The following is a 16,290-nucleotide window of genomic DNA, read 5'->3' as shown; positions in this document are numbered from 1 at the left end:
CAATCTTTTATAACTTTTGTTTTGCTTTTTCACAGATTCTTGGCTACAGGAGAATCCCTAACGTCACTACACTACCGGTTTCGCCTTGGAATATCAACCATTTCCGGGATTGTGAAAGTGACCTGCCTGGCGATATGGGATACCTTGCACACGGAGTACATTCCACAACCAACAAGGGACATCTGGCTGCAGAGTGCAGAACAGTTTGAGAAAGTGTGCCATTTCCCAAATTGCTTGGGGGCAGTCGATGGGAAACACATCCGTATAGCAAAACTGTCAGGAACAGGCTCGGAGTACTACAACTATAAGAAGTACTTTTCTATCGTACTCATGGCCATAGCAGATGCCAACTGCAAATTTCTGGCTGTGGACATTGGAGCCTATGGCCGGTCCAACGACTCCCAAGTCTTCAAAACTTCACCGATGGGCCGTTGTTTGTATGGCGATACATATGACTTTCCACCAGCCAGACTACTCCCGGGAACAACTGGACCACCTATGCCATATGTCTGTGTGGGTGATAAGGCCGTTCAGTTGTCCCCACATCTCCTCAAACCGTACTCAAGCCAAGACTTGACCAGAACCAAAAAAGTGTTCAATTACCTGCTTAACGAGAGCAAGAAGAGTGGTGGAGTGCGCATTCGGCATTCTCACTGCAAAGTGGCGCGTACTGCTCACCGCCATAACTCTGCACATACGAACTGTGGATGAGGTTGTGAAGGCCTGCGTGGTCCTACATAACTATGTACTTTCAAAGGAGCCTGTTTCCGTGGATGATGAGGATTTGGAGACCACCCTGTGGGATTACCACAGCAGCTCTGTACGTTCTGCCGGTTCTGTTTCCAGAATGAGGGACAACTTTGCTGAGTATTTTGTTTCACCTGTGGGCAGGGTGCCATGGCAAGAGAACATTGTGTGAACTTTTATTTCAGGTCTTGGTGATAAATGTTTGTGTATAAAGTTTTTTTTATTGCCACCAACTTCATAATTAGTTGAATACACTTTGGTATATGTGGTGTAATAAACCAAATGTTATACCTTCAAACGTGTGGTGTGTATTTAATTTCCAATTCTTAACATATAAAATGAAGCCACTTCACAATCAAATTTTTTTCAAACCAAAACAAAATTTATTTAAAAGTTATTACAAACAAACATTGTAAATGTTTCAAGAACAATTTGTTGAAACACCAAATTTGTGTCCACCATTTTTTTTTTCTTGTTTAACTTTTTTATTGGTAACTTTTTTTTAGAGTTGTTTAAACTTCATTTTTTAATTTTTTTTTTATTGGTAACAATTTTATTTTTTATCCTTTTATTTTTTGTTACCATTTTTTTATTTTTATTTTTTTAAATTACACAACATAAAAGAACAATTTTTCAACAAATATTTTACAAATCCATAAAGTGTGGGGTGGAGATACTAGCGGAGGGGCTGGAAGGTTGGACCACGTCGATAGGTGGGGAAAGCCTACTGAGTTGTGGTGTAGTGGAATGGGATGAAAAAGCAGGAGGCTGAGCAGGGGAGGGTGTTGTAGGGGTAGGTGGAACAGTAAACGGGGAAGGAAAGCTTGACGAGGAAAACATTGGGGAAGACACTGTGATTTGTGGCCAGGATGGGAATTGGGACTGGGTTTGGTTTTGGGACTGGGGTTGGTATTGGGACTGGGTTTGATATTGAGACTGGGGTTGGTATTGGGACTAGGGTTGGTATTGGGACTGGGGTTGGTATTGGGACTGGAGTTGGTATTGGGACTGGGGTTGCTATTGGGACTGGGGTTGCTATTGGGACTGGGGTTGCTATTGGGACTGGGGTTGCTATTGGGACTGGGGTTGCTATTGGGACTGGGGTTGCTATTGGGACTGGGGTGGGAAATTTGTAGTGGCTGTGTTGGGAGGTGTGGGAGTTTGGCTCATGACCCGCAGTAGAGCAGCATGGCAGTCGTGCATTACCTGCATCTGCTGGTCAAGAGAAAGCTTTTCCATGCTCCTGAGCATTGAATGAAAAAAAAGGTTGGCCGGAGATTGACTTACATCTGAATGCAGCCTATCCAAGCGACTGCTGGTTTCAGTGCTGGTTTCACTGATACGTGATTGCAGCATGCTAAAACCAGCAGTCACTTGCTCTCCCAAAATTTTGAAAGAGCTTTGGAAGGATGCATTCAGATGCAAGAACTCAGGAGCATAGCTCCTTTCCGGACCCCTCTGTCACTGCCGCCACGAACCTAATGGTGGTCTAGAGGTGGCAGGATCAGAGGGGTGTGGTAAAGGGAACGCTACGTCTTGACCAGCAGATTCCAGTAACGAGGGCTGCGATGCTGCTCCACTGCTGCCGGCGGTAGAAGTGGATGGGACAGAGGTACCGGAAGGGCCAGATGAGGGGTCAGAGGGATGTGGCCTACCGACGTGGCCCTCGGTGACGGACTCCTGAGAGGCGCCCGATGGCTGGAGAAGGTGCTGTGAAATAGAGAACAAACAACAATTAATATATTGACAGAGGAAAAGCCCTGACTGAAACCAAACAAGTTAGGTACAATAGGTCATTCAATGGCCTGTTGAATACTTACACTCTTTGCAGCATACTCTCCCGGAGGAAGGACAGGGCCCGGCCATATTTATATGGAGTCCTTCGTCTTCGTGCTGAGCCACTCGGGGCCTGCATCTCCTCGTTAAACTCCCTCTTGTAGCGATCTCTGAGTGACCGCCACCACTTCCTAACCCTTTCACCTGTAAAGACAAGAATAGAATCAAGTGTTAATTATAACGCATTCCATTCAGTTAAAAACATAACTGAAAATTTTATACTTACATTCTTGAGTCTGCTGCCTTGGATCAAGGTCATCCCACCTCGGCAAAACGTTATGGCATACTTCCTCCTAGAGCCGACGGGTCACAAATAAATCTGCATGGCGTTTGTCACCCATATGCCAGAGCGGCTCCCGCTCGCGGACCTCCTCAATCAGTTGTTCCACATCGATCCCGAAGAGGTCATCAGCGTCTGAGTCGCGAGCACGCTGTTGATATTTATAAAAAAAATAAAAAGAACATTACTACACAGAAACAAATAATGATCAATAGAGGCAAAAAAATAAAAATAAACTCACCTCTCGGCGACCGCGGCCACGACTACGTCGGCTCCGGGAGCGGCTGGGAGGATCTTGCTGTGCAGCAGACTGGAAAACATTAAAAAGAATTACGTTAAAGTTATGCATATGTTGTATGTGTACTGTTATGTATGATGTTGTGGTTTGAATGTGTTGGGTGCTCAGTGATGCGTGAAGCTGTTTCGACACAACTTACACTCTGTGCGCCCGCTCCTCGTCTTTCTCCACCCCTCTCATCTCCTTCTGAGAGTCCCTCGGCTGCTTCAGCTTCCTGTGAACAAATAATTAAGGCATGTAGTGATTAAAAAACATTTTACGTGTAGCTACATCACATGTAAACATTGATAATTACCGCAACACGCTGTCGCTGTGGAGAAGGGCTCTCAGAAGAAGACATCGTACTGTTTTGTAGTCCCTGGCTTTCCGCTGTGTTCCCTGGTGTTTCTGCAAGTATAAAAACCCTTGTAATCTACTATACACATTGAAATTGAAGCTGTAGGGTCTTTAATACTTACATCAGCAAAGCGGATGTGGTCCCTGGGTCCTTTACTTGGTCCGGGCGGCTGTGGTCCCTGGTGGGAGGTGTTCCTGGGCCTTCAGGTAGTCCGCTGTGTTCCCTGGTGGCTCTGCAAGTATGACAAGTTTATATTGTTAGAAACAACCCCCCAAACTCACGAATGTAAAAGATGTAATAACCACCCTGCTGAAATTATCAGAGCAATGTTCATGCAGGCCAACTGCGAAAGTTCAGAGATAAACCACCCAAAAAATTACCCAAGGCACACCAGTCTGAGCTGGATTCCCTACTGCAATTGTATGTGCTAGCTGTAAAACCATTTACCCCTACCCCCCCACACCCCAAAAAAAAAACTTTTGGAAACTTGAAAGGCCTACACACCAGTTCAAAATGTATTGATCATGTATGTGATTTGAAAAGATCCATTTAAAATAAACTGTACCACATTTTATTTCCCTTCTAAAAAAAAAAATAGATTACCTTTTATCTTTAATAAATAAACCCTGCACCAACACAGTTTTGCATGTGTGGACATTTGTACATACACCAGTTAAAAATTTATCTTTGTGAAATGATACTACGGAGATTTTTCATAAACTTTTTATTAATTTTTTTTTTTTTTTAACATCACAAAAGGAGCGAAAATGCTCTTTATTTTAAATACAAGTGCAGCGCCCCCACTGCCGCAGGGCCGAGGGGTACCCGGTACCAGGCCTCTTAGTCTCAGTCCTGGGGCTGTCATGGTGGCTAGGCCCAGTCCGTGACCCTGCTGAGGGGCGTACAATAAAGGTGGAGGTATGGTGAGGATGTTATGGTGCGGTGAAGTGCCGGTCGCAGTAAATAACGAGGACACCAGGTTGCAGTCTCTTTACCTCTTTACTGAATGTCTCTGGGTCCTCAGTCCGGTTCACCAGGCTGCGCAAGTCCGGCCGGTCCGATGGCACCTCCAGAGTTCCCTTTGCAGGTGGAAATCTGTGCCTTCCTGCTAGCGCTATGTGTTGTGGTCCTCCCCTGCTGAGCTTACGGGATAGTCCCCACAACTGTTGTGTCTGTTTCTCGTGTTCCCTCACAACTCGATTAGATGATGTTCTGCTAATCCTCCGTCCCTCCCTGGTGTTATGGTTGGGACGCACCCGTATGACGGGTAGGCTCGGAGCTCTTCCGGGACCCTAGAGTCGCCCCTCTCCAAAGGTTGCCCCCTATGTCTGCGTAGGTGATTTAGGTGAGACAGCCCGCCTGTGACTGACTGTCCTGCCGTTGGTTTGAAGTATTGCCTGGAGCTTTATACTTCCTCGGCGTTCCGGCCGCCGGCTGTGCGCCTCAGTAGGATGTTGCCTCGGTCTAACAGCACGACTCCTACTGGTAGTCTCCTTCTTGCTTTGATCTCGTTTCTCACTCAGCACAATAGATCTCGCTTCTTATCCTTTCTTAGGGCACCGCCGCTATGCTGAGCAGGCACGGTCCCGTATCCTTCTCTCTGATTGCCAGGCCTCTGTCAGGATCCCACCCCTGACAGGGACCCTACCGAATCTTCCCCCACAACACCCTCTGCCACAAGGTGTTGCCTGGTTCCAACCCAGTCAGCTTTCTCATCTAACTTCCTGCCTGACCCCCAGTTTTACCAGTATGTGAGGAGTGGCCTAGTGAATAGTACCCTTAGCTCCCCCTGGAGGCCCGACTGTGAAATGTATTGGTGTATGTGATACCTGGTCAGATGAACTCCTTCAGTGCCATCAGACGTAACATCACCCCCCTTAGCAGCAGAGCGTCATTACTGCAACGACCAGGACTCTGGGGCGCTGCACAAGTACATCAAATGGAAATTTATTCAGCAATAAAACACCAAAAATATATGTTGAGAAACAAAGAACACACACGCAAGACCCATGCTGACACACGCTCACACACTAAACCACATGCACGAAAGCACACAGGTGCAGGCATAAAAGCACAAACACACAAAAGCACACAGCCGTACGCAAACACACACACATGCACACACACAAAATAACACAGCCGGCCAAAAGCACAAGACACACACAGAAACGCACACACACACACACACACACGCACCCACATACGAATGCATAAATGGCAGGAATCAGGCTGGAGCTCAAAGCTGACTGGCTTCACAAGAGCAGTCCTCATGCTGTAGCTGGGCTCTGACAGGACGCTGGCTGGTGCAGTATGATGTCAGGCCTATGTCTGTATTCAGGTTTAGCTCTGGTTCAGGCTTAGCTCTGGTTCAGGTTTAGCGCCGACTGTATTCAGTACGTCATACAGACACAAACACATGCACACGCACACACACACATGCACACAGACGCACGCAAAAATGGCAGTATATATACTCACACTGGCTGGAATGCTGCAGCTTTAGGTTCTGAAGCTGGCAGGCCTCTGGACACTGGCTGGCTTGGCAGATGCTGGCAGGCTTGGCAGATGTTGGCAGGCTGGGCAGATGCTGAGCAGATGTTGGGTAGATGCTGGCAGGCTGTCTTCTGGCTTCTTTCTGGCATATCTGGGGTTGAAGGCTCAGGCCTAGTTTATATAGATTTGGGGTTGTCTGGTGAAATTGGCAACAAAATCCTGCTTCTGAGCATGCTCAGTGTAAAAAAACAGATTGCAGCGCTGCATTCCGTCAAAAAATGTGTCCCGACGCATCCTGCGCTCATAGGCTGCTATTGTAGCCAACTACGCATTAATAAGGAAGCATCGCAACACGTTTTTCCGGCGCAGACAAAAAACGTAACAATCAACGTTTTTTCCAGGTGACGTGTCGGAACATTCCGACGCATCCGTCGCAAAACGTACACAACGCATGACAATCCGTCTCGATGCGTCGCTAATGCAAGTCTATGGGAAAAAAACGCATCCTGCGGGAGATTTTGCAGGATGCGTTTTTCCACCAAAACTACGCTTTTCAACGTCCGCAGAAAAACGCTAGTGTGAAAGTAGCCTAATTGAAATCCCCCCAAAAAATATTTGGTGCGGTCACAGAAGAGCATATCTCACAACTTTGCATCCCTTACAAATTAATTTTCCTCCTATTGACGCACATTGATTGTCTTTTGATTGCACCTATACAGAATGAGGGCGACAAAAACTGCCCACCCAAACATGGTATGATACCCTCACATTGAATTCCACCAAATATGCAGTATAATGACCCTCCTGTACCCCCACCTCAACTCACCTGTAAAACTGTGGTGACCCTAACACTGTATGATACCCCAACTGTCCAAATGTGACCCCCACATAGCCCTAAATACATTATAATGGCCCACAGACAGTATAATGGCCCCAACACAACCATCAACACTGTGTAATGGCCCCCGCTAGCCCTTAAAACAATATAATCCACTCTACACAGCTTTCCAAACAGCATAAAAGCTCCTACCAAGCCCTCCACACATTACGATGGACCCCACACAAACCTTCACAATTTAATTACTCGCATTCATTATAATAGCCTTTCAAACAGTATAATGGGCTCTACTTAGCCCTGAAACACAGTATAATGGCCCCCACAAAGTACTGGAAAAAGTACAATGGCCCTCACATAACCCTTCAAATAGTATAATGTTACCACACATATAGAATAATGGCCACCACATTGCCTTCCATTTAGTATAATAGTCCACACATACAATATAATGGGCCACAATGTACTCACTGATTTAAAATAATAAAATACTCAACTCTCCTGGTTTCCCTGCTTCTCCAGTCTCCATAGTCTGTGCTCTGAAACTCTTCACTTCTCAGCACAGCGACACAATTAAATGACGCACCTACAAAGGGAGAATGATGGTGATGGTTTCCCTATTTCATCATTGCTGGCAACTGTATTGGCATCCAGGATGCTGATACAATTCAACCTACGATGTTGGGTGGGACCCTCTACCTCACAGACCCCATAGCAGCTGCAAGGTTTGTGCCATTGGCAGTGCGGCACTGCTTCCAACAACATTCTAGTCACCTCAGTACTCATCTGTCCAGATGTCCAATCTAGCGACAAAGAAGGAGAAAATGGTCAGCTCAGCCACATATGGAAGATCCATGAAGAGGAAACTTGTGGTGCCACAGGAAAAGGTAGGTACAGAAATTCCAGCATCCAAATCTTTATAAAACACTATTGAAAAAAATATTTATAAAGGTCACAAGTCCGGTAACCGTCTGTTACACGCAAACACGTTTCCGACTGCTGTCTTTATTCATTGCACATACAATTGTGAATTGGTCACAAACATGATCAAACATGACCAATCACAAGGAAAGAAGGTCACAGCAGGTAACAAAGAACTTCAGTAAAAAAGAGATTTGAAAACATGATAATCAGGGGTGCACAAGAAATGATGGGGCCGAGAAGAGCAGATCTCACTTTACAGCACTTACAGAGTCATTTTCCTCCTATTGAAGCCCTAGATTCCCCTTTAATTGCTCCTATAAAGTGTGATGCCAACTAAATTGCCCCCAAACACAGTAAGATACCCCCAACGTTAATTCCAACAGAGTACTCTCCGCATGCTTAGTATGATGAATTGATCCTACTGTACATGGGGCTGGAACAAGGCAATTTGTTGCCCTAGGCAGTTGAAGCCGATGCCCCCACCCACATGAACCCTCATCCCCATGTAAAGAAATAGTTCGGAGACTAATTTAACCCCTTAGTGACAGAGCCAATTTGTTACTTAACCCCTTTACCCCCCAAGGGTGGTTTGCACGCTAATGACCGGGCCAATTTTTACAATTCTGACCACTGTCCCTTTATGAGGTTATAACTCTGGAACACTTCAACGGATCATGGTGATTCTGACACTGTTTTCTCGTGACATATTGTACCTCATGACAGTGGTAAAATTTCTTTGATATTACCTGCGTTTATTTGTGAAAAAAACGGAAATTTGGCGAAAATTTTGAAAATTTTGCAATTTTCCAACTTTGAATTTTTATGCAATTAAATCACAGAGATATGTCACAAAATACTTAATAAGTAACATTTCCTACATGTCTAATTTACATCAGCACAATTTTGGAACCAAATTTTTTTTTGTTAGGGAGTTATAATGGTTAATATTTGACCAGCAATTTCTCATTTTTACAACACCATTTTTTTAGGGACCACATCACATTTGAAGTCATTTTTAGGGGTCTATATGATAGAAAATAACCAAGTGTGACACCAGTCTAAAAACTGCACCCCTCAAGGTGCTCAAAACCACATACAAGAAGTTTATAAACCCTTCAGGTGTTTCACAGGAATTTTTGGAATGTTTAAATAAAAATGAACATTTAACTTTTTTTCACAAAAAAACAAATTGGAACTGAAATAATTTTATTTTACCAAGGGTAACAGGAGAAAATGGACCCCAAAAGTTTTTGTACAATTTGTCCTGAGTACGCTGATACCCCATATGTGGGGGTAAACCACTGCTTGGGTGCAAGGGAGAGCTCGGAAGGGAAGGAGCGCCGTTTGACTTTTCAATGCAAAATTGACAGGAATTGAGATGGGATGACATGTTCCCTTTGGAGAGCCACTGATGTGCCTAAACATTGAAACCCCCCACAAGTGACACAATTTTTGAAAGTAGACCCCCTAAGGAACTTATCTAGATGTGTGCTGAGCACTTTGACCCATTAAGTGATTCACAGAAGTTTATAATGCAGAGCCGTAAAAATAAAAATCATATTTTTTCACAAAAATTATATTTTAGCCCCCAGTTTTGTATTTTCCCAAGGGTAACAGGAGAAATTGGACCCCAAAAGTTGTTGTATAATTTGTCCTGAGTACGCTGATACCCCATATGTGGGGGGAACCACCGTTTGGGCGCATGGCAGAGCTCGGAAGGGAAGGAGCGCCATTTGGAATGCAGACTTAGATGGATTGGTCTGCAGGCGTCACGTTGCATTTGCAGAGCCCCTGATGTAACTAAACACTAGAAACCCCCCACAAGTGACCCCATATTGGAAACTAGACCCCCCAATGAACTTATCTAGATGTCTTGTGACAACTTTGAACCCCCAAATGTTTCACTACAGTTTATAACGCAGAGCCGTGAAAATAAAAAATCTTTTTTTTTCCATAAAAATTATATTTTAGTTCCCAGTTTTGTATTTTCCCAAGGGTAACAGGAGAAATTGGACACCAAAAGTTGTTGTCCAATGTGTCCTGAGTATGCTGATACCCCATATGTTGGGGTAAAACCTTGTTTGGGCGTACGGGAGAGCTCGGAAGGGAAGGAGCACTGTTTTACTTTTTCAACGCAGAATTGGCTGGAATTGAGATCGGATGCCATGTCACGTTTGGAGAGCCCCTGATGTGCCTAAACAGTGGAAACCCCCCAATTATAACTGAAACCCTAATCCAAACACACCCCTAACCCTAATCTCAACGGTAACCCTAACCACACCCCTAACCCTGACACACCCCTAACCCTAACCCAACCCTATTCCCAACCGTAAATGTAATCCAAACCCTAACTCTAACTTTAGCCCCAACCCTAATCCTAACTTTAGCCCCAACCTTAACTGCAGCCCCAACCCTAACACTAGCCCTAACCCTAACCATAGCCCTAACCCTAGCGCTAGCCCTAACCCTAGCCCTAACCCTAATGGGAAAATAGAAATAAATACATTTTTTATTTTTTCCCTAACTAAGAAGGTGATGAAGGGGGGTTTGATTTACTATTTATAGCAGGTTTTTTATCTGATTTTTATGACTGGTAGCTGTCACACACTAAAAGACGCTTTTTATTCCAAAAAATATTTTTTGGGTTACCACATTTTGAGAGCTATAATTTTTCCATATTTTGGTCCACAGAGTCATGTGAGGTCTTATTTTTTGCGGGACGAGTTGCCGTTTTTATTGGTAACATTTTCCGGCATGAGACATTTTTTGATTGCTTTTTATTCTGACTTTTATGAGGTAGAATGACCAAAAACCAGCTATTCATGAATTTCTTTTGGGGGGTCGTTTACACCGTTCCGCGTTTGGTAAAATAGATAAAGCAGTTTTATTCTTCAGTCAGTACAATTACAGCGATACCTCATTTATATCATTTTTTTATGTTTTGGTGCTTTTATACGATAAAAACTATTTTATAGAAAAAATAGTTATTTTTGCATCGCTTTATTCTCAGGACTACAACTTTTTTATTTTTTGCTGATGATGCTTTATGGTGGCTCTTTTTTTGCGGGACAAGATGATGTTTTCAGCAGTACCATGGTTATTTATATCCATCTTTTTGATCGCGTGTTATTCCACTTTTTGTTCGGCAGTATGATAATAAAACGTTTTTTGCCTTTTTTTTTTTACGGTGTTCACTGAAGGGGTTAACTAGTGGGACAGTTTTATAGGTCGGGTCGTTACGGATGCGGCGATACGAAATATGTGTACTTTTATTGTTTTGTTTTTATTTCGATAAAGGAATGTATTTATTGGAACAATATATATTTTTTATTATTATTTATTTAGGATTTTTTTTTTTTTCACATATGTAAAACATTTTTTTTTTTACTTTGCCCCAGGTGGGCATCACATTTTATTGACAGATCGCTGATCTGACACTTTGCTGTGCACTGTGTCAGATCAGCGATCACACAGGCACAGCAGGGACACGTACCAGTGCTTGCTCTGAGCAGGCGCTGTTAAGCCACCTCCCTGAAGGACCCGGATGCATCGCGTTGCTCCGAGGGTCTCAAGGAAGCACACCAGGAGCCCCCTCCCTGCGCGATGCTTCCTTATATTGCCAGAACATGTTTGATCGCAGTATGCCGGGGGTTAATGTGCCGGGGGCGGTCCGTGCCTCGATCGGCCGTGCTCCCCCCGTGAGCGTGGTTGATCGCACTGGATTTACTATTCCGTCCTTGGGAAGTAGGGCCCACCCCACATGGACGGAATAGTACATCCAATGGTAGAAAGGGGTTATTGACCAAACCAATTTTTACATTTCTGACCACTGTCATTTTATGAGGTTAGAACTCTGGAACGCTTTAATGGATACCGCTGATTCTGAGACTGTTTTTTCATGACATATTGTTCATCATGTTAGTGGTAACATTTCTTCGATATTACTTGAGATTATTTATGAAAAGAACGGAAATATGTGGAAAATTTTTAAACTTTTGTAATTTTCAAACTTTGAATTTTTATGCCCTTAAATCAGAGAGATATGTCACAGAATAGTTAATAAAGAACATTTCCCACATGACTACTTTACATCAGCACAATTTTGCAAACAACTTTTTTTTTTTTAGGAAGTTATAAGGGTTAAAAGTTGACCAGCGATTTCTCATTTTTACAACACCGTTTTTTTTTAGGGACGACATCACATTTGAAGCCACTTTGAGGGGTCTATATTATAGAAAATACCCAAAAGTGACACCATTCTAAAAACTGCACCCCTCAAGGTGCTCAAAACCACATTCAAGAAGCATATTATCCCTTCAGGTGCTTCACAGGAATTTTTGGAATGTTTAAAAAAAAATTAACATTTAACTTTTTCACAAAAAATGCATTTCAGAACCAATTTGTTTTATTTTACCAAGGGTAATGGGAGAAATTGGACGCCAAAAGTTGTTGTACAATTTGTCCTGAGTACGCTGATACCCCATACATGCAGGTAAACCACTGCTTGGACGCATGGCAGAGCTTGGAAGGGCCTGCAAAATTGGCTGAAACTGAGATCAGACGCCATGTCGTGTTTGGAGAGCCCCTGATGTGCCTGAACAGTGGAAACCTCTCAATTCTAACTCCAACCCTAACCCCAACACACCCCTAATTTTTACAACAAAATTTACAAAACCATTTTTTTAGGGACCATCTCTCATTTAAAGTCACATCGAGGGGTGTACATGACAGAAAATACCCAAACTTGACACCATTCAAAAAACTACACCTCTCAATGTGCTCAAAACCACATTCAAGAAGTTTATTAACCCTTTACGTGTTTCATAGGAACTGAAACAATGTGGAAGGAAAAAATGAATATTTAACTTTTTTTTGCAAACATTTTATTCAGAACCAATTTTTTTTATTTTCACAAGTGTAAAAAGAGAAAACTGAACCAGAAAATTTGTTGTGCAATTTCTCCTGAATACTGATACCCCATATGTGGGGGTAAACCACTGTTTGGGTGCACGGCAGGGCTTGGAAGGGAAGGAGCACTGTTTGACTTTTTCAATGCAGAATTGGGTGGAATGGAGATCGGACACCATGTCGTGTTTGGAGAGCCCCTGATGTGCCTAAACAGTGGAAACCCCCCACAAGTGACACCATTTTGGAAACTAGACCCCTTAAGGAACTTATCTAGATGTGTGGTGAGCACTTTGAATCCCCAAGTGCTTCACAGAAGTTTATAACGTAGAGACGTGAAAATAAAAAATCACATTTTGTTTACACAAAAATGATCTTTTCACCCACAAATTCTTATTTTCACAAGGGTAACAGGAGAAATTAGACTATGAAAGTTGTTCTGCAATTTCTCCTGAGTATGTCGATACCCCATATGTGGGGGTAAACCGCTGTTTGGGCGCATGGCAGAGCTTGGAAGAGGAGTTCCGTTTTACTTTTTTAATGCAAAATTGGCTGGAATTGAGATCGGATCCATGTCGCGTTTGGAGAGCCCCTGATGTGCCTAAACAGTAGAAACACCCAAGTGACACCATTTTAGAAACTAGACCATTTAAGGAACCTGTCTAGATATGCGGTGAGCACTTTAAACCCCCAGGTGTATCACAGAAGTTTATAATGTAGAGCTGTGAAAATAAAAAAATCGCATTTTTTCTAAAAAAATGATATTTTCGCCCCAACATTTTTATTTTCACAAGGGTAACCGGAGAAATTAGATGATGAAAGTTGTTGTGCAATTTGTCCTGACTACGCCAATACCCCATATTTGGGGGGAAACAACAGTTTGGGCGCATGGCAGAGCTTGGAAGAGAAGGAGTTCCGTTTGTCTTTTTCAATGCAGAATTGGCTGGAATTGATATCGGACACCATGTCGCGTTTGAAGAGCCCCTGATGTGCCTAAACATATAAACTAAAGAAGAAAGATGGGTCTTATAAATGGGAGTCACCACTCTATCAATAATGCAGTAAAAAATGTACAGCTTTTTTAAACATGTATGCAGGAGACAGACAACACTAAAAACATTTAAAACACCAGAGGGATATACAATATCCCCATACTAGCAGAGGGCCCGTAATAGGGCACACAAACCGCACCCCCCTAACAGAGTATAATACACACGCCTACTTGGCTAACAAGAGCCTAAATGATACAAAATATATACAGCCTGGCCAGTCCCATACAGTGATCCTTGCAAGCACCCTATGGAAAAAGTTCCGCAATTAACACAGATGGTATAATAGTGTACAGAGCATAATACAACCCATACACTGCCACTGGTTATTGAACATTGTGATAATTCCAAGTGGCTTCTCCACAATTTTAGCCTGACTTTGTAAGAGATCCCCCCTATTGCTGTGATTGGCTGCAGAAAATGCACGAGAAATAACCCGTTTGGGGTAGCCTCTTTCTCGAAAGCGTGCCGTGAGATCGCGGGAATGTGTCGTGAAGTCCTGATGGTCACTGCAGTTTCTCCTAATTCTGTAAAATTGGCCCTTTGGAATACCTGTTTTAAGATGCAACGGATGGAAGCTAGCAAAATGTAACAGGCTATTTGTAGCCGTAGGTTTCCGATACAGAGTTGTGGAGACTTTAGGTCCCTTCACTTGCAATCTCAAGTCCAAAAATTCAATGTCCGTCTGGGAATAATGTGAGGTCAGACGTATGTTCCAGGGATTATCATTCAGTATGCCCACGAATTCTTTACAATGATCAAGGGTGCCTGTCCAGATAAACACAACATCATCAATATAGCGAAACCACTTAATGACATGTTTAGAGAAGTAGTCCAGACAAAACACCCCTGTGACCCGGCATTTGCAGACGCCATCACACACACTCCATGCAGCGCTCCCAATAGCTGCACAGCTGCTGCCGGTAAGGTATCTAATATTTGGTATTTAAGCAGGAGGCAGGACGAGCTGGCACTACCCCTGACGAAGCCACCTCTGTGTGGCGACACGCGTTGGGTGCCTGCTGTCCGCACCTCCTTCCCTTTCAGGGTACACATGCCTCTTTGACTTAGGTTTACCCAGCCTGACCCTGCCGTATATCGGCACCTATGGGACATGGTAGCCATTCCTTCTCATTGGTGTTTGACTGACTTTAGATGGTTGGCCTCATTTTAGGTGGACTTTGGTCAGCATACTTATCTCTTTATTTGCTCTTTATTTGCACTGCATTATTATTATTATATTTTTCACCATCTGTATGGGTTGTATTATGCTCTGTACACTATTATACCATCTGTGTTAATTGCGGAACTTTTTCCATGGGGTGCTTGCAAGGATCACTGTATGGGACTGGCCAGGCTGTATATATTTTGTATCATTTAGGCTCTGTTAGCCAAGCAGGCGTGTGTATTATACTCTGTTAGGGGGGTGCGGTTTGTGTGCCCTATTACGAGCCCTCTGCTAGTATGGGGATATTGTATATCCCTCTGGTGTTTTAAATGTTTTTAGTGTTGTCTGTCTCCTGCATACATGTTTAATAAAGCTGTACATTTTTTACTGCATTATTGATAGAGTGTTGACTCCCATTTATAAGGCCCATCTTTCTTCTTTAGTTTATATGTGGCATTTTTTCAGGCCTTGGTTTGAGTCCCATTGACTGTGGTGCCCCCATTTTTCTTAGTTTGATGTGCCTAAACAGTGGAAACCCTCCACAAGTGACACCATTTTGGAAACTAGACCCATTAAGGAACTTATCTAGATGTGTGGTGAGCGCTTTGAACACCCAAGTGCTTCACAGAAATTTATAACGTAGAGCCATGAAAATAAAAAATCCTTTTTTTTCCTCAAAAATGATTTTTTTAGCCCACAAACTTTTATTTTCTCAAGTGTAACAGGAGAAATTGGACCAAAAAATTTGTTGCAAAAAAGGAATGTAGTCAACTTACCGGTCTTAGAAGAAATCCCCAGACCTGCCAACGCCCAGCACGGTTCGGGGTGAGCGCCCACAGCAAATGAAGAAAAAAAGAAATGATCCAGCTGGAGATGGAGGCAGTTGCGACTTTGTGAGACTTTATTTAACAACTAAAACGATAAATCATTGTTCAGAAAAATCTTTGCATAGCAAACACCTGGCACACCAGTGAGGAGGATCAACGCGTTTCAACTATGAAGTCTTACTCATGATCTACCTAATAGTGCAATGAGAACATATATATAGTGTGCACAAAACATTGATTGGACAGACAATTAAAAATGCAAAAAAGCACATATAAATGTAGAAAGAAGAAATCACCGTTTAAGAATATCATAGAAATAGCTTAAATTGACATAATAAATACCCTTAAGGGACATTGCTTGAACATTACTTGGACATTAATTAGTTTTGCTTCATTAAATCATGTCTGGCATTAAGGCCATATGGAATGCGTGTGTCAAGCATAAATATCCAGTACGTTTCTCGATTAAGAAGTTTCTGCTGTAAATTATCTCCTCTCGGAGGTTTATAAACCTTTTCTATTCCGCAGAATCTAAGACTAGTTAAATTACCTTTGTGCACGTTGTAAAAGTGTCTGGACACAGCTGAAGCA

Source organism: Ranitomeya variabilis, chromosome 4 (assembly GCF_051348905.1).
Source record: "Ranitomeya variabilis isolate aRanVar5 chromosome 4, aRanVar5.hap1, whole genome shotgun sequence".
NCBI lineage: Eukaryota > Metazoa > Chordata > Amphibia > Anura > Dendrobatidae > Ranitomeya > Ranitomeya variabilis.
Note: the sequence above shows the minus strand (reverse complement) of the source record.